This window comes from Mizuhopecten yessoensis, unplaced genomic scaffold (genome assembly GCF_002113885.1).
Source record: "Mizuhopecten yessoensis strain PY_sf001 unplaced genomic scaffold, ASM211388v2 scaffold9787, whole genome shotgun sequence".
NCBI classification, from domain to species: domain Eukaryota; kingdom Metazoa; phylum Mollusca; class Bivalvia; order Pectinida; family Pectinidae; genus Mizuhopecten; species Mizuhopecten yessoensis.
Window position 1 is genome coordinate 151,965 of NW_018408222.1, and position 23,346 is coordinate 175,310.

General features: G+C 38.3%; 1 protein-coding gene across 1 annotated transcript in view; it reads right to left on the reverse strand.

Moving 5' to 3' along the window:
• LOC110458789 (voltage-dependent T-type calcium channel subunit alpha-1H-like) overlaps positions 1 to 23,346 on the reverse strand; it is a 140,891-nt gene that overhangs the window by 92,803 nt on the left and 24,742 nt on the right. Inside the window, exon 2 of the mRNA XM_021510697.1 lies at positions 1,460 to 1,557. The gene's annotated coding sequence lies outside the window, so the exon portion shown is untranslated. The remainder of the gene's footprint in view (positions 1 to 1,459; positions 1,558 to 23,346) is intronic.

The following is a 23,346-nucleotide window of genomic DNA, read 5'->3' on the forward strand; positions in this document are numbered from 1 at the left end:
CAAATTGAATTACTTCCAATGAAAATTAAACAAATGTTGGTCCAAAATGTGATTTCCCTATATAAACTATAGTAAAGTTTACCCCCTCCCCAGAGGGAAACGTGATACCCAAGGGTCATGAAATTCACAATTTTCGTAGAGCACCTTAAGACCCTTCCATCTATGAAGAGTGTTTGATTCTACCATATCTGGGTCTTTGAGAAGATTTTTTTTTTTGAAATTTCCATCAATTCAACCCTTTTTGGCCCCACCCATCAGCCCAGGGGGGTTAGTCAGGGCTCATATGTGCATACCATCAAACTGCTATCCAATACTGATAATGCTAACGCAAATTGAATTACTTCCAATGAAAATTAAACAAATGTTAGTCCAAAATGTGATTTCCCTATATAAACTATAGTAAAGTTTACCCCCTCCCCAGAGGGAAACGTGATACCCAAGGGTCATGAAATTCACAATTTTCGTAGAGCACCTTAAGACCCTTCCATCTATGAAGAGTGTTTGATTCTACCATATCTGGGTCTTGAGAAGAAGATTTTTGAAATTTCAGTCAATTCAACCCTTTTTGGCCCCTCCCATCAGCCCAGGGGGTCAGTCAGGGCTCATATGTGCATACTATCAAACTGCTACCCAATTCTGGTAATGCTTACAAAAATTTAATTACTTCCAATGGCAATTAAACAAATGTTGGTCAAAAATGTGATTTCCCTATATAAACTATAGTAAAGTTTACCCACTCCCCAGGGGGTAACGTGAGACCCCAGGGTCAAGAAATTCACAATTTTGGTAAAGCACCTTAAGACCCTTCCATCTATGAAGAGTATTGATTCTACTTGAGACTTTGTCTCAGGTGACCTAAAAATTTGTGACGAGTTTCATAAATTTCATATTAAATGAAAACGAGTGTAAGATCATTTTTATCACATAATCAAGATTTGTGGCATTTATTCGTGTAAAACAACAATTTTCATGTAACCATGAAATGTAAAAAGCCGCCATTTTGACTCCAGTGCGTAAGTCTGTGACGTCATGTACTTGTCCTAGGCGTGACGTCACAATTGAAACAATTGAATCTTACAACCAATCAAAGGGCTGATAGTTGATATTACATGGGTTAATACGCAAACAAATATGACATGGGTCTATTCACTGGATAACATAGTACATTATGTGATAAAAAGTTATAATGATCTTAGAAAGAATGAAACCAACATTAACAGGGACCTTTTTTTTAACTCCAGATGTCAGTTCCTGATCATTGTCTAAAATACTGCCTTCATCCCTCCACTGCTGCAGATGGATGTGTAAAATGTTTAATACTGGTATCAGAAAAGTTGATTATAAGCTTTCCAGAGTAAATAATGTTAGCTGTTTTGTAGCTATAATATAAACATGATTGAGAGGCAAAATGTACATCATCCAACCTTATTCTGAAGTGTATGATCCATTGTCTACTTACTGGGAATTCTGTTTATAGCTCGAAGTGGACGAAGCACTCTGATGGTCCTGATTGCTGAAAGACTTAAATTCTCGCTGTCGATTCCATACTCTATGGAGCTGGAAAATACAATTACTGCAAATTAACAATAATTAATCTCAGTATAAACCATTTGTATGTTCATATAAATTAGAATTTCATACTATTTTAACTGCTTATAACTGTAACACAGTGCTGTGTAAGACGGTAATAATAACCTTCCCAGAGGATGTTGAAAGCGGTGAAATAAAGTGATTTTTACCACACAAGTCATCTCTTTAAGTTTGGCCACTGGACCTGTAAACAGACATCCAAGCTATGATTGATCTTAACTTTAAACAGTGAAATCACTTAAAATAGAAGTAAAAGAATAATAACAGCTTTGGAAATTGTATGATTTTATAATTTTTAGTGTAGACGTTTCCTAATTGAATGAAACTCAACTTATCCCAAGCTTGTTGCGTTTGACTTTTACACTTATTTTTCCCTATTCTTCGATCGCCCTGCATACCGGGTGATTTCAAACAAAGAAATAAACATAACCAACCGAACCGAAGTAAGGGAAACGGTGTTGGCTCTATCCCTGGAACTATACCTAAGTAAGAGAAACAGTGTTGGCTCTATCCCTGGAACTATACCTAAGTAAGAGAAACAGTGTTGGCTCTATCCCTGGAACTATACCTAAGTAAGAGAAACAGTGTTGGCTCTATCCCTGGAACTATACCTAAGTAAGAGAAACAGTGTTGGCTCTATCCCTGGAACTATACCTAAGTAAGAGAAACAGTGTTGGCTCTATCCCTGGAACTATACCTAAGTAAGAGAAACAGTGTTGGCTCTATCCCTGGAACTATACCTAAGTAAGAGAAACAGTGTTGGCTCTATCCCTGGAACTATACCTAAGTAAGAGAAACAGTGTTGGCTCTATCCCTGGAACTATACCTAAGTAAGAGAAACAGTGTTGGCTCTATCCCTGGAACTATACCTAAGTAAGAGAAACAGTGTTGGCTCTATCCCTGGAACTATACCTAAGTAAGAGAAACAGTGTTGGCTCTATCCCTGGAACTATACCTAAGTAAGAGAAACAGTGTTGGCTCTATCCCTGGAACTATACCTAAGTAAGAGAAACAGTGTTGGCTCTATCCCTGGAACTATACCTAAGTAAGAGAAACAGTGTTGGCTCTATCCCTGGAACTATACCTAAGTAAGAGAAACAGTGTTGGCTCTATCCCTGGAACTATACCTAAGTAAGAGAAACAGTGTTGGCTCTATCCCTGGAACTATACCTAAGTAAGAGAAACAGTGTTGGCTCTATCCCTGGAACTATACCTAAGTAAGAGAAACAGTGTTGGCTCTATCCCTGGAACTATACCTAAGTAAGAGAAACAGTGTTGGCTCTATCCCTGGAACTATACCTAAGTAAGAGAAACAGTGTTGGCTCTATCCCTGGAACTATACCTAAGTAAGAGAAACAGTGTTGGCTCTATCCCTGGAACTATACCTAAGTAAGAGAAACAGTGTTGGCTCTATCCCTGGAACTATACCTAAGTAAGAGAAACAGTGTTGGCTCTATCCCTGGAACTATACCTAAGTAAGAGAAACAGTGTTGGCTCTATCCCTGGAACTATACCTAAGTAAGAGAAACAGTGTTGGCTCTATCCCTGGAACTATACCTAAGTAAGAGAAACAGTGTTGGCTCTATCCCTGGAACTATACCTAAGTAAGAGAAACAGTGTTGGCTCTATCCCTGGAACTATACCTAAGTAAGAGAAACAGTGTTGGCTCTATCCCTGGAACTATACCTAAGTAAGAGAAACAGTGTTGGCTCTATCCCTGGAACTATACCTAAGTAAGAGAAACAGTGTTGGCTCTATCCCTGGAACTATACCTAAGTAAGAGAAACAGTGTTGGCTCTATCCCTGGAACTATACCTAAGTAAGAGAAACAGTGTTGGCTCTATCCCTGGAACTATACCTAAGTAAGAGAAACAGTGTTGGCTCTATCCCTGGAACTATACCTAAGTAAGAGAAACAGTGTTGGCTCTATCCCTGGAACTATACCTAAGTAAGAGAAACAGTGTTGGCTCTATCCCTGGAACTATACCTAAGTAAGAGAAACAGTGTTGGCTCTATCCCTGGAACTATACCTAAGTAAGAGAAACAGTGTTGGCTCTATCCCTGGAACTATACCTAAGTAAGAGAAACAGTGTTGGCTCTATCCCTGGAACTATACCTAAGTAAGAGAAACAGTGTTGGCTCTATCCCTGGAACTATACCTAAGTAAGAGAAACAGTGTTGGCTCTATCCCTGGAACTATACCTAAGTAAGAGAAACAGTGTTGGCTCTATCCCTGGAACTATACCTAAGTAAGAGAAACAGTGTTGGCTCTATCCCTGGAACTATACCTAAGTAAGAGAAACAGTGTTGGCTCTATCCCTGGAACTATACCTAAGTAAGAGAAACAGTGTTGGCTCTATCCCTGGAACTATACCTAAGTAAGAGAAACAGTGTTGGCTCTATCCCTGGAACTATACCTAAGTAAGAGAAACAGTGTTGGCTCTATCCCTGGAACTATACCTAAGTAAGAGAAACAGTGTTGGCTCTATCCCTGGAACTATACCTAAGTAAGAGAAACAGTGTTGGCTCTATCCCTGGAACTATACCTAAGTAAGAGAAACAGTGTTGGCTCTATCCCTGGAACTATACCTAAGTAAGAGAAACAGTGTTGGCTCTATCCCTGGAACTATACCTAAGTAAGAGAAACAGTGTTGGCTCTATCCCTGGAACTATACCTAAGTAAGAGAAACAGTGTTGGCTCTATCCCTGGAACTATACCTAAGTAAGAGAAACAGTGTTGGCTCTATCCCTGGAACTATACCTAAGTAAGAGAAACAGTGTTGGCTCTATCCCTGGAACTATACCTAAGTAAGAGAAACAGTGTTGGCTCTATCCCTGGAACTATACCTAAGTAAGAGAAACAGTGTTGGCTCTATCCCTGGAACTATACCTAAGTAAGAGAAACAGTGTTGGCTCTATCCCTGGAACTATACCTAAGTAAGAGAAACAGTGTTGGCTCTATCCCTGGAACTATACCTAAGTAAGAGAAACAGTGTTGGCTCTATCCCTGGAACTATACCTAAGTAAGAGAAACAGTGTTGGCTCTATCCCTGGAACTATACCTAAGTAAGAGAAACAGTGTTGGCTCTATCCCTGGAACTATACCTAAGTAAGAGAAACAGTGTTGGCTCTATCCCTGGAACTATACCTAAGTAAGAGAAACAGTGTTGGCTCTATCCCTGGAACTATACCTAAGTAAGAGAAACAGTGTTGGCTCTATCCCTGGAACTATACCTAAGTAAGAGAAACAGTGTTGGCTCTATCCCTGGAACTATACCTAAGTAAGAGAAACAGTGTTGGCTCTATCCCTGGAACTATACCTAAGTAAGAGAAACAGTGTTGGCTCTATCCCTGGAACTATACCTAAGTAAGAGAAACAGTGTTGGCTCTATCCCTGGAACTATACCTAAGTAAGAGAAACAGTGTTGGCTCTATCCCTGGAACTATACCTAAGTAAGAGAAACAGTGTTGGCTCTATCCCTGGAACTATACCTAAGTAAGAGAAACAGTGTTGGCTCTATCCCTGGAACTATACCTAAGTAAGAGAAACAGTGTTGGCTCTATCCCTGGAACTATACCTAAGTAAGAGAAACAGTGTTGGCTCTATCCCTGGAACTATACCTAAGTAAGAGAAACAGTGTTGGCTCTATCCCTGGAACTATACCTAAGTAAGAGAAACAGTGTTGGCTCTATCCCTGGAACTATACCTAAGTAAGAGAAACAGTGTTGGCTCTATCCCTGGAACTATACCTAAGTAAGAGAAACAGTGTTGGCTCTATCCCTGGAACTATACCTAAGTAAGAGAAACAGTGTTGGCTCTATCCCTGGAACTATACCTAAGTAAGAGAAACAGTGTTGGTTCTATCCCTGGAACTATACCTAAGTAAGGGAAACAGTGTTGGCTCTATCCCTGGAACTATACCTAAGTAAGAGAAACAGTGTTGGTTCTATCCCTGGAACTATACCTAAGTAAGGGAAACGGTATTGGCTCTATCCCTGGAACTATACCTAAGTAAGGGAAACGGCGTTGGCTCTATCCCTGGAACGGTACCTAAGTAAGAGAAACAGTGTTGGCTCTATTCCTGGAACTATACCTAAGTAAGGGAAACGGTATTGGCTCTATCCCTGGAACTATACCTAAGTAAGAGAAACAATGTTGGCTCTATCCCTGAAACTATACCTAAGTAAGCGAAACCATGTTGGCTCTATCCCTGGAACTATTTAACAATTTTAATTAGTAATAGATGATCACAACATCTAAGGTAAATGATGTCTATGATGACAATGATCATCACAATTAATATTATTACCTTTGATAATGATTAGATCTTTATACATTCTGTTTCAAATCTGTATATTTTCAAGTTTCAGAGAAATATTTCACTTTCCAGACATAAATGTAATTTGTATGACATATATATACCCTGATTTAATCTGCAATGTTTTCTAGGGATAAATATGTTTAATGGTTTCCAATTGAAATATTTCAAGAGTATGGCAGAATACCTCTATTTTTCACAACTTCACAAATAGGCCTGCTTGTATTATAGGAGGCACGGTAGTCTAGTGGTAGCTAGGACACTGGGCTCGTGACCGAAGGGTTGCGGGTTCGAGTCACAAATAGGCCTGCTTTTATTATAGGAGGCACGGTAGTTTAATGGTAGGACACTGGGCTTGTGACCGAAGGGTTGCGGGTTCGAGTCACGGCACGGCATTGTGTTGTATCTTTGAGCAAGATACTTAAACTCTGCTTGTTCCAGTCTACTCGGCTGTAAATGAGTAAGTGGTTGGGCAGTGCTAGAATTGTTGAATGCTAGTTGTGAGTGCCGAAATGGCAGCACCTGCTGTATGCTCCCCAGGGAGTTGAGAAAGACATTGGCTGGTTTCAAAGGCTCTATAACCATGAACTAGGTTGTGATAAAGCCGTATATAAGAACCTCAAATTATTATTATGATTTCTTCAGGCAATCAAATACCAATTACCTCTTCAGCATTAATCAATCCTTCAAGTATTTCTTACTTAGCTTCTATTATAAGTATTCCAATAAACAAGATATATAAGGTGATATAAGAAGTTATTACATATGATAAGCATTAAACCTCAAAACCAGCAAACTTTTCGTATATCATTGTCACTATGACTTTTGTGAGATTTATAACATACAAAATAAAATGTATTCATCTAACAACACAAATATGAAACAAATTTCATCAAGTTATATTAATTACTGTTGTTGACAAGATCTTCATGTGGGAGAAAACCTAAATGGCCAGCAGGCATCTTCCTGTTTAGGGGAATTGAACCCCAGTCGTCTTGGTGATAGGCAAGTATACTTTTCACAGTGCCATCTGACCATCGGTATACGATTTATAAACCATTCTGTATGTAAAACCATTCAATAGATAAACAAGTTGCAGTAACTATATTTAGACTTTTTCAGTAAACCATCCGTTTTTTAGCATTCAAATTTAACAGTGCATCTTTTTAGAAATCTTGGTAAGGGCCCAAACACTGCAATGAGACTACATGAAGATGAACTAAAGACGTGCATCTGGTAAGGCACATACTCCAATATTTGTGTATGTGTCGATGTGTGAAGCTGGCGGGACTAACATAAACAGCTGAATTAACACCGAAGACACAGCCCCTAACAGTTTACAGATCACTGTCTCTACAAACTCTTACAGATCACTGTCTCTACAAACCCTTACAGATCACTGTCTCTACAAACCCTTACAGATCACTGTCTCTACAAACCCTTACAGATCACTAAGGGTGAGAAATGAGTCAGATTTAGTATAAAGTTTGGAGATTAATTCTTCTTTATAACCCTAAAGGATGAGAAATGTGTAAGATTTGATATAAAAGTTGAGAATTAAATATATTATATGACTAGAAAGGATGAGAAATGTGTTAGATTTGATATAAATTAAGAGAATTCATCTTCTGTAGGAGATATGTGTTAGATTTGATATAAAATTAAGAGAATTCATCTTTTGTATGAGAAATGTGTTAGATTTGATATAAATTTAAGAGAATTCATCTTTTGTAGGAGAAATGTGTTAGATTTGATACAAAATCAAGAGAATTCATCTTCTGTATGACTAGAAAGAATGAAAATTTTTCAGAATTGAATTAAAATTTGAGAATCTTTTATATAATTGGATTGGTTGAGGAACACATTAAGATTTTATATAAAATAAGGCAAACTTTATTAAGTAATCCTCAGTCCCCTACTGGTAATGATTTCTTCATTTACCCATTCGTACACCTATCTCATAATATAGGTAACAGTGAAACACTTCTTGTACTCAGCACTCCGCCAGCCAAGGCATACTTATATACCAAATCTGGCTACGTATACTCCAAGTGAATTAATACAGAAGACATGTCTCAGCCAAATTGTTAGAAAGGACAAGGTGAAAGGTCCTGCATAGGTCACAGTGACCTACATTTTTACTTGACGCTCTGCTATCCCAAAATGTACTTGCATACCAAATCTGGTTACTCCAGGTGAAATAGTATTACAAAATTGAATTTGACACTGATGTGTTTGGATAGGGATGAAATAACTCTCTAGGTTGTGTGGTAGAGCACTCCTCACTTCCAGTTTATCATCTGTACCTGGTGCTTTCCATACATCAGACCCAGTGCAGAAAAAACGGTCGGTAGAGTTACATGAAACAGGGATATAATCAACATCTTTTATAAACATTCATTGACAGTGAATCCAATGTGATTACACTTAAACAACCACAGCCAATTGCTGCACAGTCTGTTATGGAACCCAATTTGGTATGTATTGAGTACTCCTGTACTTGCCCTCACCATACAGGTCCCTTGGGATCTGTTGAAATCCCTATACAACTTAACATACACAGACGTTCTATTCACCAATATAATAGCTATATATCAGCTACTTAACTATTTATTACAAGATAGAATCCACTGGTTATGAAAGTCGAAATCTTAGCAGGCAGCTGCATACTAAATGGCATTCACAACATCAAGTGTTTGTACTGTTATCACCTGCAAGTTACTACAATCACCAGGAGACAACACTGAACCAGAAAACTCTTAACACACCAGGAGACAATTACCAAACCAGAAGACACTTAATACACCAGAAGACACTTAATACACCAGGAGACACTTACCACACCAGGAGACACTTAACACACCAGGAGACACTTAATACACCAGAAGACACTTAACACACCAGAAGACACTTAATACACCAGGAGACACTTACCACACCAGGAGACACTTAACACACCAGGAGACAATTACCACACCAGAAGACACTTAATACACCAGGAGACACTTACCACACCAGAAGACACTTAATACACCAGGTGACACTTAATACACCAGGAGACACTTAATACCCCAGGAGACACTTAATACACCAGGAGACACTTACCACACCAGAAGACACTTAATACACCAGGTGACACTTAATACACCAGGAGACACTTAATACGCCAGAAGACACTTAATACACCAGGAGACACTTACCACACCAGGAGACACTTAACACACCAGGAGACACTTAACAAACCAGAAGACACTTAACACACCAGGAGACACTTAACACACCAGAAGACACCTAATACACCAGGAGACACTTAACACACCAGGAGGCAATTACCAAACCAGAAGACACTTAATACACCAGAAGACACTTAATACCCCAGGAGACACTTAATACACCAGAAGACACTTAACACACCAGAAGACACTTAATACACCAGGAGACACTTAATACACGAGGAGACACTTAATACACCAGAAGACACTTAATACCCCAGGAGACACTTAATACACCAGAAGACACTTAATACACCAGGAGACACTTACCACACCAGGAGACACTTAACACACCAGGAGGCAATTACCAAACCAGAAGACACTTAATACACCAGAAGACTCTTAATACACCAGGAGACACTTAATACACCAGGAGACACTTAACACACCAGAAGACACTTAACACACCAGGAGACAATTGCCAAACCAGAAGACACTTAATACACCAGGAGACAATTACCAAACCAGTAGACACTTAATACACCAGGAGACACTTAACACACCAGAAGACACTTAACACACCAGGAGACAATTAACAAACCAGGAGACACTTAACACACCAGGAGACACTTAACACACCAGGAGACACTTAACACACCAGGAGACAATTGCCAAACCAGAAGACACTTAACACACCAGCAGACAATTAACAAGAGGCCCAATGACCCTGAATCGCTCACCTGGTATTAATCTCACACTTGTGATCTTACACGTGGACTAAAATACAGCTAGAGGCAGTATATCAGTGCTTAATTCATAAGAACCTATTTAAACATATGACGCCTGTGACCTTGAATGTCGAACAAGGACATTAGGTTGAACAAATTTGATAGTCTTCCAACCCAGCATGCTTTTGCCAAAATATCTTTACCCTGGACCTTTTGGTTATACAGAACAAGTTATTTAAAGATTCAAACATATATGGACCACTGTGACCTTGAATATGGGTGAAGGTCATTCATTTTAACAAACTTGGTAGCCTTTCATCCCAGCCTGTTAATGGCCAAATAACATCACCCTTGGCCTTTTGCTAATTGAGAAGTCGTTTAAAGTGGTTTTTTTAAACATATTTGACCCCTGTGACCTTAAATATACTTCAAGGTCATTCATTTGAACAAACTTGGTAGCCCTTCATCACAGCATGCTACTGGCCAAATATCATTATCCTAGGACTTTTGATTATTGAGAAGAAGTTGTTTAAATGTTTTAAACATATTTCAACATTGTGACCTTGAATATTTGTCAAGGTCATTCATTTGAACAAACTTGGTAGACCTTCATCCTAGCATGCTACTTGCCAAATATCATCATTCTAGGCCTCTTGGTTATTGAGAAGAAGTTGTTTAAAGGTTTTAAAAATATTTGACCCCTGTGACCTTGACTATTTGACTGTAATCTATAATGTACAAGATGATACTATAATGTACAAGGTGACACTATAATGTACAAGATGATACTATAATGTACAAGGTGACACTATAATGTACAAGATAGCACTATAATGTACCAGAAGACACTATAATTTATGAGATGACACTATCATACATACATTATAGTGTCATCTCATACATTATAGTGTATTCTGGTACATTATAGTGCTATCTTGTACATTATAGTGTCACCTTGTACATTATAGTGTCATCTCATACAGTATGAGATGATACTATTATGTACAAGAAGACACTATGATGCACAAAAAGAAACTAATATGTACCAAAGACACTTTAATGTATGAGAAGACACTAAAATGTAGCAGAAGATGCTATAATGTACAAGGTGACACAATAATGTACCAGGAGACACTATAATGTATGAGATGACACTGTACTCTATAATGTACAAGAATAGTACATCACTATAATGTACCAGATGACACTATAACGTACAAGATGACACAATAATGTACCAGAAGACACTATAATGTATGAGACAACACTATAATGTACCAGAAGACACTATAATGTATGAGACAACACTATAATGTACCAGATGACACTATAATGTACAAGGTGACACTATAATGTATGAGACAACACTATAATGTACCAGAAGACACCATAATGTATGAGACATCACTATAATGTACCAGATGACACTATAACGTACAAGATGACACTATAATGTACCAGAAGACACTAAAATGTATGAGACAACACTATATGTACCAGAAGACACTATAATGTATGAAACAACACTATAGTGTCTTCTGGTACATTATAATGTACCAGAAGACACTTTAATGTATGAGACAACATTATAATGTACCAGCAGACACTATAATGTATGAGACAACAATATAATGTACCAGAAGACACTATAATGTATGAAACAACACTATAATGTACCAGAAGACACTTTAATGTATGAGACAACACTATAATGTACCAGAAGACACTATAATGTATGAGACAACACTTCAATGTACCAGAAGACACTTTAATGTATGAGACAACACTATAATGTACCAGAAGACACTATAATGTATGAGACAACACTATAATGTACCAGAAGACACTATAATGTATGAGACAACACTATAATGTACCAGAAGACACTATAATGTATGAGACAACACTTCAATGTACCAGAAGACACTATAATGTATGAGACAACACTTCAATGTACCAGAAGACACTTTAATGTATGAGACAACACTATAATGTACCAGAAGACACTATAATGTATGAGACAACACTATAATGTACCAGAAGACACTATAATGTATGAGACAACACTTCAATGTACCAGAAGACACTATAATGTATGAGACAACACTTCAATGTACCAGAAGACACTTTAATGTATGAGACAACACTATAATGTACCAGAAGACACTATAATGTATGAGACAACACTATAATGTACCAGAAGACACTATAATGTATGAGACAACACTATAATGTACCAGAAGACACTATAATGTATGAGACAACACTATAATGTACCAGAAGACACTATAATGTATGAGACAACACTATAATGTACCAGATGACACTTTAATGTATGAGACAACACTTCAATATACCAGAAGACACTATAATGTACCAGAAGACACTATAATGTATGAGACAACATCATAATGTACCAGAAGACACTTTAATGTATGAAACAACACTTCAATATACCAGAAGACACTATAATGTACCAGAAGACACTATAATGTATGAGACAACATCATAATGTACCAGAAGACACTTTAATGTATGAAACAACACTTCAATATACCAGAAGACACTATAATGTACCAGAAGACACTATAATGTATGAGACAACATCATAATGTACCAGAAGACACTTTAATGTATGAAACAACACTTCAATATACCAGAAGACACTATAATGTACCAGAAGACACTATAATGTATGAGACAACATCATAATGTACCAGAAGACACTTTAATGTATGAAACAACACTTCAATATACCAGAAGACACTATAATGTACCAGAAGACACTATAATGTATGAGACAACACTATAATGTACCAGAAGACACTTTAATGTATGAAACAACACTTCAATATACCAGAAGACACTATAATGTATGAGACAACACTTCAATGTACCAGAAGACACTTTAATGTATGAGACAACACTTCAATGTACCAGAAGACACTTTAATGTATGAGACAACACTTCAATGTACCAGAAGACACTTTAATGTATGAGACAACACTTCAATGTACCAGAAGACACTTTAATGTATGAGACAACACTTCAATGTACCAGAAGACACTTTAATGTATGAGACAACACTTCAATGTACCAGAAGACACTTTAATGTATGAGACAACACTTCAATGTACCAGAAGACACTTTAATGTATGAGACAACACTTCAATGTACCAGAAGACACTTTAATGTATGAGACAACACTATAATGTACCAGAAGACACTTTAATGTATGAGACAACACTTCAATGTACCAGAAGACACTTTAATGTATGAGATAACACTATAATGTACCAGAAGACACTATAATGTATGAGACAACACTATAATGTACCAGAAGACACTATAATGTATGAGACAACACTATAATGTACCAGATGACACTATAATGTACAAGGTGACACTATAATGTACCAGAAGACATAACAAAACACCAGGAGGTACTACATTAGACCTTAAATCACTACAAACCACCAGAAGAAAGTTAAGGCACCACAAGACACTAAGTTTACCTGTTGATACTACAATGCAGACAACTAACACATCAAAAGACACTATAATTCTCCATTAACTGTACCAGGAGACATACACTCTGTTGTTCCTAGACACAGTAGGGAGTGTTGCCTCCAGTATACATGAGAAGTGATTCTGACTTGTTTATACCTCCTTTGTTGGTATAAGACACTATCACCACGGTCTAGGCGGAGAGGGGTATAGGAAATCCTCATCAGGTACACTCCAGGTTTCAAATTACAATGTCTGACCTGACCCGAATTCTTCATGTGTCCACACTGTAATTTGATTTGTCTAAAGAACTTAAGAAAGAAACCCCGTAAATTATTGATCCGTACGTCTCCACACAGTGAGAATCAAACTTTTTACTGGTATAATAAAATACCAGGTTTTATTTGAATTCCTTCACATCCAACAGAGTTACTTGGGGGGCATTTCAAGAATGTTTTTATTTAAATAAGATATGGGAATTATTGTTCTATACGAAGTACTGAATGCATTCAAATATTTAACAGTTATATAATGATAACGTCAAATTATTCTAGATCCTTCCCAATGATCAATTTCTTGTCCGGCGTAATTGGTCAGCTTTATCAGGTTGCCTGAAATTATTTTTTTTGATCTTTTATCTAAATTTCAATACATTTATTGTTTCATTAAATATTATTCTAGAGTTTGGTCCAAGGTTAATTATTTCAATTGAATTGATAAGGAACTGACGTATCACTATAAATATATATTATACATAGAGGACATCGCAGCACTCATGAAAGATATCAAAATATTAGCCACACTCTTCAGATATATTTGGTATTACTGAAGACACAGTTAGATGTAACCCTGGTAAATACTAGCCACAATATATCGCTCGGCTATAGAGAACTTCTCTTTAGCTCGATCTGTTGAGCGTAGGACTAGTAAGCCAGAGGTCCCTGGTTCGATCCTTAGCGGAGGCAGTGATTTATATTTAATTAATCATGCGCTCTGTTACATAGATATTCTATTTGTTACATATTTTTTTGTACGAAAGCCTACCCCGGTACGGGAAGCGACACATAAAGCAAAATAGAGTCCTCCCTTCATGCAAAATTACTATCACAATATCATTAAGTCCCGTCATCAACTCAGAACACTACGCATTGTTGATAAGTGCCAAATCTATAATGGTGGGCAGTTGTTGTGTCACCACTTATCCTGATGGTCAAATATTAACAACACCCATGTAAGCTATACTTTATCACTGTCAGAAACGACCCTGGTTCTCTTATACTTTCTACCAATCGCTTAGCCTGACTTGGAGAAGCTGACACTGTGTTTCAAACAGATAGAATATGCTGTCCTGCATAGTCTGCTGGATCCCTACAATGAAAGTTAACTGTGGAATTAAATGTTGTGTTTCCTCCAGAGAATAGTTCCCCAATGATAGGTAACATATCTGATAATTCTGGGCATAAGCTAACCAGCCTTTGACCAGATGGGCAGCTTGTAATTTTTCCCGTTGTAGTAAGTAATCAGTGTTTTGATTGGTCAAATCTGAAAAAGTGATATTTTAGTGAAAAAATATGTGAAAAATATCACTTTTATAGAAGGGATAATTTTCAATATTTCACTGGTAAAAATGTAATAAATAAACTACTTCTATAACCTTGTGACTCTCGAGTCCAAGCATACTTCTTTACAACCCTGTGACTCTCGAGTCCAAGCATACTACTTTATAACCCTGTGACTCAGGATTCCAAGCATACTACTTTATAACCCTGTGACTCAGGAGGCCAAGCATACTACTTTATACCCCTGTGACTCAGGATTCCAAGCGTACTACTTTATAACCATGTGACTCAGGATTCCAAGCAAACTACTTTATATCCCTGTGACTCAGGATTCCAAGCATACTACTTTATAACCCTGTGACTCAGGAGGCCAAGCATACTACTTTATACCCCTGTGACTCAGGATTCCAAGCGTACTACTTTATAACCCTGTGACTCAGTAGTCCAAGCGTACTACTTTATAACCCTGTGACTCAGGATTCCAAGCATACTACTTTATAACCCTGTGACTCAGGAGTCCAAGCGTACTACTTTATAACCCTGTGACTCAGGATTCCAAGCATACTACTTTATAACCCTGTGACTCAGGATTCCAAGCGTACTCCTTTATAACCCTGTGACTCAGGATTCCAAGCGTACTCCTTTATAACCCTGTGACTCAGGATTCCAAGCGTACTACTTATAACCCTGTGACTCATTAGTCCAAGCGTACTACTTTATAACCCTGTGACTCATTAGTCCAAGCGTACTACTTTATAACCCTGTGACTCAGGATTCCAAGCATACTACTTTATAACCCTGTGACTCAGGATTCCAAGCGTACTCCTTTATAACCCTGTGACTCAGGATTCCAAGCGTACTACTTTATAACCCTGTGACTCAGGATTCCAAGCGTACTCCTTTATAACCCTGTGACTCAGGATTCCAAGCGTACTCCTTTATAACCCTGTGACTCAGGATTCCAAGCGTACTCCTTTATAACCCTGTGACTCAGGATTCCAAGCGTACTCCTTTATAACCCTGTGACTCAGGATTCCAAGCGTACTCCTTTATAACCCTGTGACTCAGGATTCCAAGCGTACTCCTTTATAACCCTGTGACTCAGGATTCCAAGCGTACTACTTATAACCCTGTGACTCATTAGTCCAAGCGTACTACTTTATAACCCTGTGACTCAGTAGTCCAAGCGTACTACTTTATAACCCTGTGACTCAGTAGTCCAAGCGTACTACTTTATAACCCTGTGACTCATGAGTCCAAGCGTACTACTTTATAACCCTGTGACTCATTAGTCCAAGCGTACTACTTTATAACCCTGTGACTCATTAGTCCAAGCGTACTACTTTATAACCCTGTGACTCATTAGTCCAAGCGTACTACTTTATAACCCTGTGACTCATGAGTCCAAGCGTACTACTTTATAACCCTGTGACTCAGGAGTCCAAGCATACTTTATAACCCTGTGACTCAGGAGTCCAAGCGTACTACTTTATAACTTATTACTCAGGAGTCCCAGCATACATTTTCTATAACCTTGTGACTCACAATTCTCAGCATTAGAATCTGAGCAATTGTATCCTCAACAAGAGGCCCATGGGCCTTAACGGTCACCTGATATATTTATACAGAGAGTTGAATTTGTTTTTTAACATGAACAGAAATATTATTCAAAGTGACAAAGAACAATAAATCCACCTTATTCAATATCTAGCATACAGACTTAAGAATAAAAAGTATTTGAAACTAGCACCTCTGATTCTAAACAAGGAAAATGAAGAAATTTTAGCACACTGACTCCTTTGAGCCCCACCCTACAGCCCTTGAGGGTAGGGCTGGCTCAAAATGTTCATAGTATCAAACTGTCAACTCAGGGTTATAATTCCAATCAAGTTATTAACATGTAATATTCAAAGTACCATTTGCCATTATAAACCATAATAAATTTTGCCCCCCCCCCCTCCTTCCCCAGGGGGGTAAACATGAGACCCTAGGGTAATAATCCTTAAGACCCTTCCATCTATGAAGAGTGTTTGATTCTACCATATCTGGGTCTTGAGAAGAAGATTTTTGAAATTTCAGTTAATTCAACCCTTTTTGGCCCCACCCATCAGCCTACTGATAATGCTAACCTAAATTGAATTACTTCCAATGGAAATTAAACAAATGTTGGTTCAAAATGTGATTTCCCTATACAAGAGGCCCAATGGGCCTGCATCGCTCACCTGGTATTACTCTCACACTTGTAATCTTAAAAGTGGACTAAAATACAGTTACAGGCAGAATATCAGTGTGACCTTGAATGTCAAACAATGACATTAGGTTGAAAGTGGGTCAAGGTCATTAATTTGAACAAATTTGTTAGCCCTGAATGCTACAGGCCAAATATCAGTACCCTGGGCCTTTTGATTATTGAAAAGAAGTTGATTGAAGATTTTAAGACATTTGACACATGTGACCTTGAAAGTTGGTCAAGGTCATTTATTTAAACAAACTTGGTAGCCCTTCATCCCAGCATTCTACTGGCTAAAAATCATCACCCTGGGCATTTTGGTTATTCAGAAGAAGTTGTTTAAAGGTTTTAAACATATTTGGCCCCTGTGACCTTGAAAATGAATGAAGGTCATTTATTTAAACAAACTTGGTAGCCCTTCATCCCAGCATGTTACTGGCCAAATTTAAGCACCCTAGGCCTATTGGTTATTCAGAAGAAGTTGTTTAAATGTTTTGAACATATTTGACCCCTGTGACCTAGAATATAAGTCAAGGTCATGTATTTGAACAAACTTGGTAGCCCTTTATCCCAGCATGTTACAGGCCAAATATCATCACCCTATGCCTCTTGGTTATTCAGAAGAAGTTGTTTAAGGAATTTAACATATTTGACCCCTGTGACCTTGAAAATGGATGAAGGTCATTTATTTGAACAAACTTGGTAGCCCTTCATCCCAGCATGCTTCTGGCCAAATATCATCACCCTATGCCTCTAGGCTATTCAGAAGAAGTTGTTTAAAGAATTTAACATATTTGACCCCTGTGACCTTGAAAATGGATGAAGGTCATTTATTTGGACAACTTGGTAGCCCTTCATCCCAGCATGCTTCTGGCCAAATACCATCACCCTAGGCCTTTTGGTTACTGAGAAGAAAATGTTTAAAGTAAAATGTTGACAGACGGACGACGGACGCCGCACCATGCCATAAGCTCACTTGGCCCTTCATGCCAGGTGAGCTAATAAACTACAGTAAAGTTTGCCCCCTCCCCAGGGGAAAAACGTGAGGCCACAAGGTCAAGAAATTCAAAGTTTTGGTAAAGCACCTTAATACCCTTCCATCTATGAAGAGTATTTGAATCTACCATATCTGAGTCTTGATAAGTAGATTTTTGAAATTTTAGTCAATTTGACCCTTTTTGGCCCTGCCCCTCAGGCCCCTGGTGGCTGGGGACCAAACCAGCAGCTGTTTTTGTTGACCTTTGGCCATGGAAGGTTTCTGCAAAATTTCATTGAAATTGGTTCAGGGGTTTTGGAGGAGAAGTCAAAATGTAAATTGTTTACAGACGCACGACGGACGATGAACGACGGATGCCGCGATAGGTCACTTGAGACTTTGTCTCAGGTGACCTAAAAATGATTAAAATAGGAAGCTTCAGAGGAAATGTTTTGTCAGAGGCCACTCTGAAAAGTCAAGAGAAACACTGCTAGCTGCTTCCCTGAGGAGTCCAAAGTATATTGATGTGTCTGAAACCCCCCCTGAAGAGTCAGTGGTATATTGAGGTGTCTTATACCTCCCTGAGGAGTCAGCGGTATATTGAGGTGTCTGATACCCCCCTTAGGAGTCAGTGGTATATTGAGGTGTCTGATGCCTCCCTGAAGAGTCAGTGGTATATTGAGGTGTCTGATACCTCCATGAGGAGTCAGTGGTATATTGAGGTGTCTGATACCGCCCTGAGGAGTCAGTGGTATATTGAGGTGTCTGATCCCTCCCTGAAGAGTCAGTGGTATATTGAGGTGTCTGATACCTCCCTGAAGAGTCAGTGGTATATTGAGTTGTCTGATACCTCCCTGAGGAGTCAGTGGTATATTGAGGTGTCTGATCCCCCCCTGAGGAGTCAGTGGTATATTGAGGTGTCTGATCCCTCCCTGAAGAGTCAGTGGTATATTGAGGTGTCTGATACCTCCATGAGGAGTCAGTGGTATATTGAGGTGTCTGATACAGCCCTGAGGAGTCAGTGGTATATTGAGGTGTCTGATTCCTCCCTGAAGAGTCAGTGGTATATTGAGGTGTCTGATACCTCCCTCAGGAGTCCAAAGTATATTGAGGTGTCTGATACCCCCCTGAGGAGACAGTGGTATATTGAGGTGTCTGATACCTCCCTGAAGAGTCAGGGGTATATTGAGGTGTCTGATACCTCCCTGAGGAGTCAGCGGTATATTGAGGTGTCTGATACCTCCCTGAGGAGTCAGTGGGATATTGAGGTGTCTGATACCTCCCTGAGGAGTCAGTGGGATATTGAGGTGTCTGATACCTCCCTGAGGAGTCAGTGGGATATTGAGGTGTCTGATACCTCCCTGAGGAGTCCAAAGTATATTGAGGTGTCTGATACCTCCCTGAGGAGTCAGCGGTATATTGAGGTGTCTGATCCCCCCCTGAGGAGTCAGTGGTATATTGAGGTGTCTGATACCCCCCTGAGGAGTCAGTGGAATATTGAGGTGTCTGATACCTCCCTGAGGAGTCTGTGGTATATTGAGGTGTCTGATACCTCCCTGAGGAGTCTGTGGTATATTGAGGTGTCTGATACCTCCCTGAGGGGTCCAAAGTATATTGAGGTGTCTGATACCTCCCTGAGGAGGCAGTGGTATATTGAGGTGGCTGATACCGCCCTGAGGAGTCAGTGGTATATTGAGGTGTCTGATCCCCCCCTGAGGAGTCAGTGGTATATTGAGGTGTCTGATTCCTCCCTGAAGAGTCAGTGGTATATTGAGGTGTCTGATACCTCCCTCAGGAGTCCAAAGTATATTGAGGTGTCTGATACCTCCCTGAGGAGTCAGTGGGATATTGAGGTGTCTGATACCTCCCTGAGGAGTCTGTGGTATATTGAGGTGTCTGATACCTCCCTGAGGAGGCAGTGGTATATTGAGGTGGCTGATACCGCCCTGAGGAGTCAGTGGTATATTGAGGTGTCTGATACCTCCCTGAAGAGTCAGTGGGATATTGAGGTGTCTGATACCTCCCTGAGGAGTCAGTGGTATATTGAGGTGTCTGATACATCCCTTAGGAGTCAGTGGTATATTGAGGTGTCTGATACCTCCCTGAGGAGTCTGTGGTATATTGAGGTGTCTGATACCTCCCTGAGGAGTCAGAGGTACTTTGTTGTGTCTGATACATCCCTTAGGAGTCGGAAGGGAACTGGTGTGTCTCATGTTTGGAAAAAAATATTGTTCCTCATCTTTAGAAAACAAGCAATATTATCATCCAGATTTGTAAAAGCAGTAGACAGATCCTTGTTTAGAAAGTCATCATTATTTCTACCAAGCTTGCAGGCTGTAATCAGAATGTAGCCCTTATTAAAAAAGACAAATATCTTCACCTTAAACTGATGACATAAAGAAAATGTGCTTGACAGACCATTTTGTTTAGGGAGAATGTGATTTGAACTGTTGATCTTGCTGTGTCAATGACAGAATAATTGCATTAATTCCTACAGCAGTTGTACATTGTGCGTTGAAAGCCACCAGTACCTGTATGTTGCCAGCATTGGCACAGACATCATGGTAAATAAATCAATTAAAACCCCTCACTCCACCAAAAAGCCTTCCCCAGGATTATGTAGCATTGCTGATACCAGTATAAGTAAATCTATAGTGGAGCTAAGCAATCACATTACAAGGCCAGTAATCCAATAAATGTGTACAAGTATATGGGGCTGTCAGAAATAAACTCGTAACTATTGTTCACAAATTTGATATAATAATTAAAGACTTTCTCTATCTGTGTAAGGTTTTGTATGCTGTTAAATGGCATTTTTTCTATCACTTGATCAAATCCCTACTTTTACAAATAATCAGGAAATTTTATGAACAAGTAAAAGCAAAGTATTTCTAATGAAATCTGTATTTGTATATTGATAAACAAAAAGCCAACATGAAAATCTAAGGTTGTGTTAATCGACTTGTTTACTGTCTTACATGGTAATCTACGTACTGATATGGATTTGAAGGAAGACGGGTGCCACATGTGAGGAAGAAACTCGTACACACTTAAATCATTTCTATTTGGAGGTTGGGAGGAGGTCATCATGTTTTCTTTGGAGGTTGGGAGGAGGTCATCATGTTTTCCTCTTTCTTTTAATGTTTCTTCTTGCATGTTTGTTTTAAGTTTAACTTTATAGGAGGACAATGCATGTTTGTTTTGAGTTTAACTTTATAGGAGGACAATGCATGTTTGTTCTAAGTTTAACGTTATAGGAGGACAATGCATGTTTGTTTTGAGTTTAACTTTATAGGAGGACAATGCATGTTTGTTTCAAGTTTAACTTTGTAGGAGGACAATGCATGTTTGTTTTAATTTTAACGTTATAGGAGGACAATGCATGTTTGTTTTAATTTTAACGTTATAGGAGGACAATGCATGTTTGTTTTGAGTTTAACTTTATAGGAGGACAATGCATGTTTGTTCTAAGTTTAACGTTATAGGAGGACAATGCATGTTTGTTTTGAGTTTAACTTTATAGGAGGACAATGCATGTTTGTTTCAAGTTTAACTTTGTAGGAGGACAATGCATGTTTGTTTTAAGTTCAACTTTATAGGAGGACAATGCATGTTTGTTTCAAGTTTAACTTTGTAGGAGGACAATGCATGTTTGTTTTAACTTTAACTTTATAGGAGGACAATGCATGTTTGTTCTAAGTTTAACGTTATAGGAGGACAATGCATGTTTGTTTTGAGTTTAACTTTATAGGAGGACAATGCATGTTTGTTCTAAGTTTAACGTTATAGGAGGACAATGCATGTTTGTTTTGAGTTTAACTTTATAGGAGGACAATGCATGTTTGTTTCAAGTTTAACTTTGTAGGAGGACAATGCATGTTTGTTTTAACTTTAACTTTATAGGAGGACAATGCATGTTTGTTCTAAGTTTAACGTTATAGGAGGACAATGCATGTTTGTTTTAAGTTCAACTTTATAGGAGGACAATGCATGTTTGTTTTGAGTTTAACTTTATAGGAGGACAATGCATGTTTGTTTTAAGCTTAACGTTATAGGACGACAATGCATGTTTGTTTTAAGTTTAACTTTGTAGGAGGACAATGCATATTTGTTTTAAGTTTAACTTTGTAGGAGGACAATGCATGTTTGTTTTAAGTTTAACTTTATAGGAGGACAATGCATGTTTGTTTTAAGTTTAACATTATAGGAGGACAATGTATATTTGTTTTAAGTTTAACTTTGTAGGAGGACAATGCATGTTTGTTTTAAGTTTAACTTTATAGGAGGACAATGCATGTTTGTTTTAAGTTTAACTTTATAGGAGGACAATGCATGTTTGTTTTAAGTTTAACTTTATAGGAGGACAATGCATGTTTGTTTTAAGTTTAACGTTATAGGAGGACAATGCATGTTTGTTTTAATTGTAATGTTATAGGAGGACAATGCATGTTTGTTTTAAGTTTAACTTTATAGGAGGACAATGCATGTTTTGTTTAAGTTTAACGTTATAGGAGGACAATGTATGTTTGTTTTAAGTTTAACTTTATAGGAGTACAATGCATGTTTGTTTTAAGTTTAACTTTATAGGAGGACAATGCATGTTTGTTTTAAGTTTAACTTTATAGGAGGACAATGCATGTTTGTTTTAAGTTTAACGTTATAGGAGGGCAATGCATGTTTTTTTAAAGTTTAACTTTATAGGAGGACAATGCATGTTTTCTAACTAAACCTCACCCCCAATGTAGTTGCTTTACATGTTTGATTTCAATCACTATAAAGTTTGGTATTAATCATAATATTTAGAATTGATTTTCAAATTTACACTATGTTTGAGTCTAACACAAGATTCTAAATGATCTGTTAATAAATTTAAATGTCCTATACAATATTTGTTACAAATTGTTATCATTTACAAGATTTTACTGGTTGATCTGTGGTTCTGCAAAAAAAGTACAGGGCCCACTGCCTGTAGGGTCAGAATGAGTGTACAGTTATATCAGTACAGGGCCCACTGCCTGAAGGATCAGAACGAGTGTACAGTTATATCAGTACAGGGCCCACTGCCTGTAGGGTCAGAATGAGTGTACAGTTATATCAGTACAGGGCTCACTGCCTGTAGGGTCAGAATGAGTGTACAGTTATATCAGTACAGGGCCCACTGCCTGTAGGGTCAGAATGAGTGTACAGTTATACCAGTACAGGGCCCACTGCCTGTAGGGTCAGAA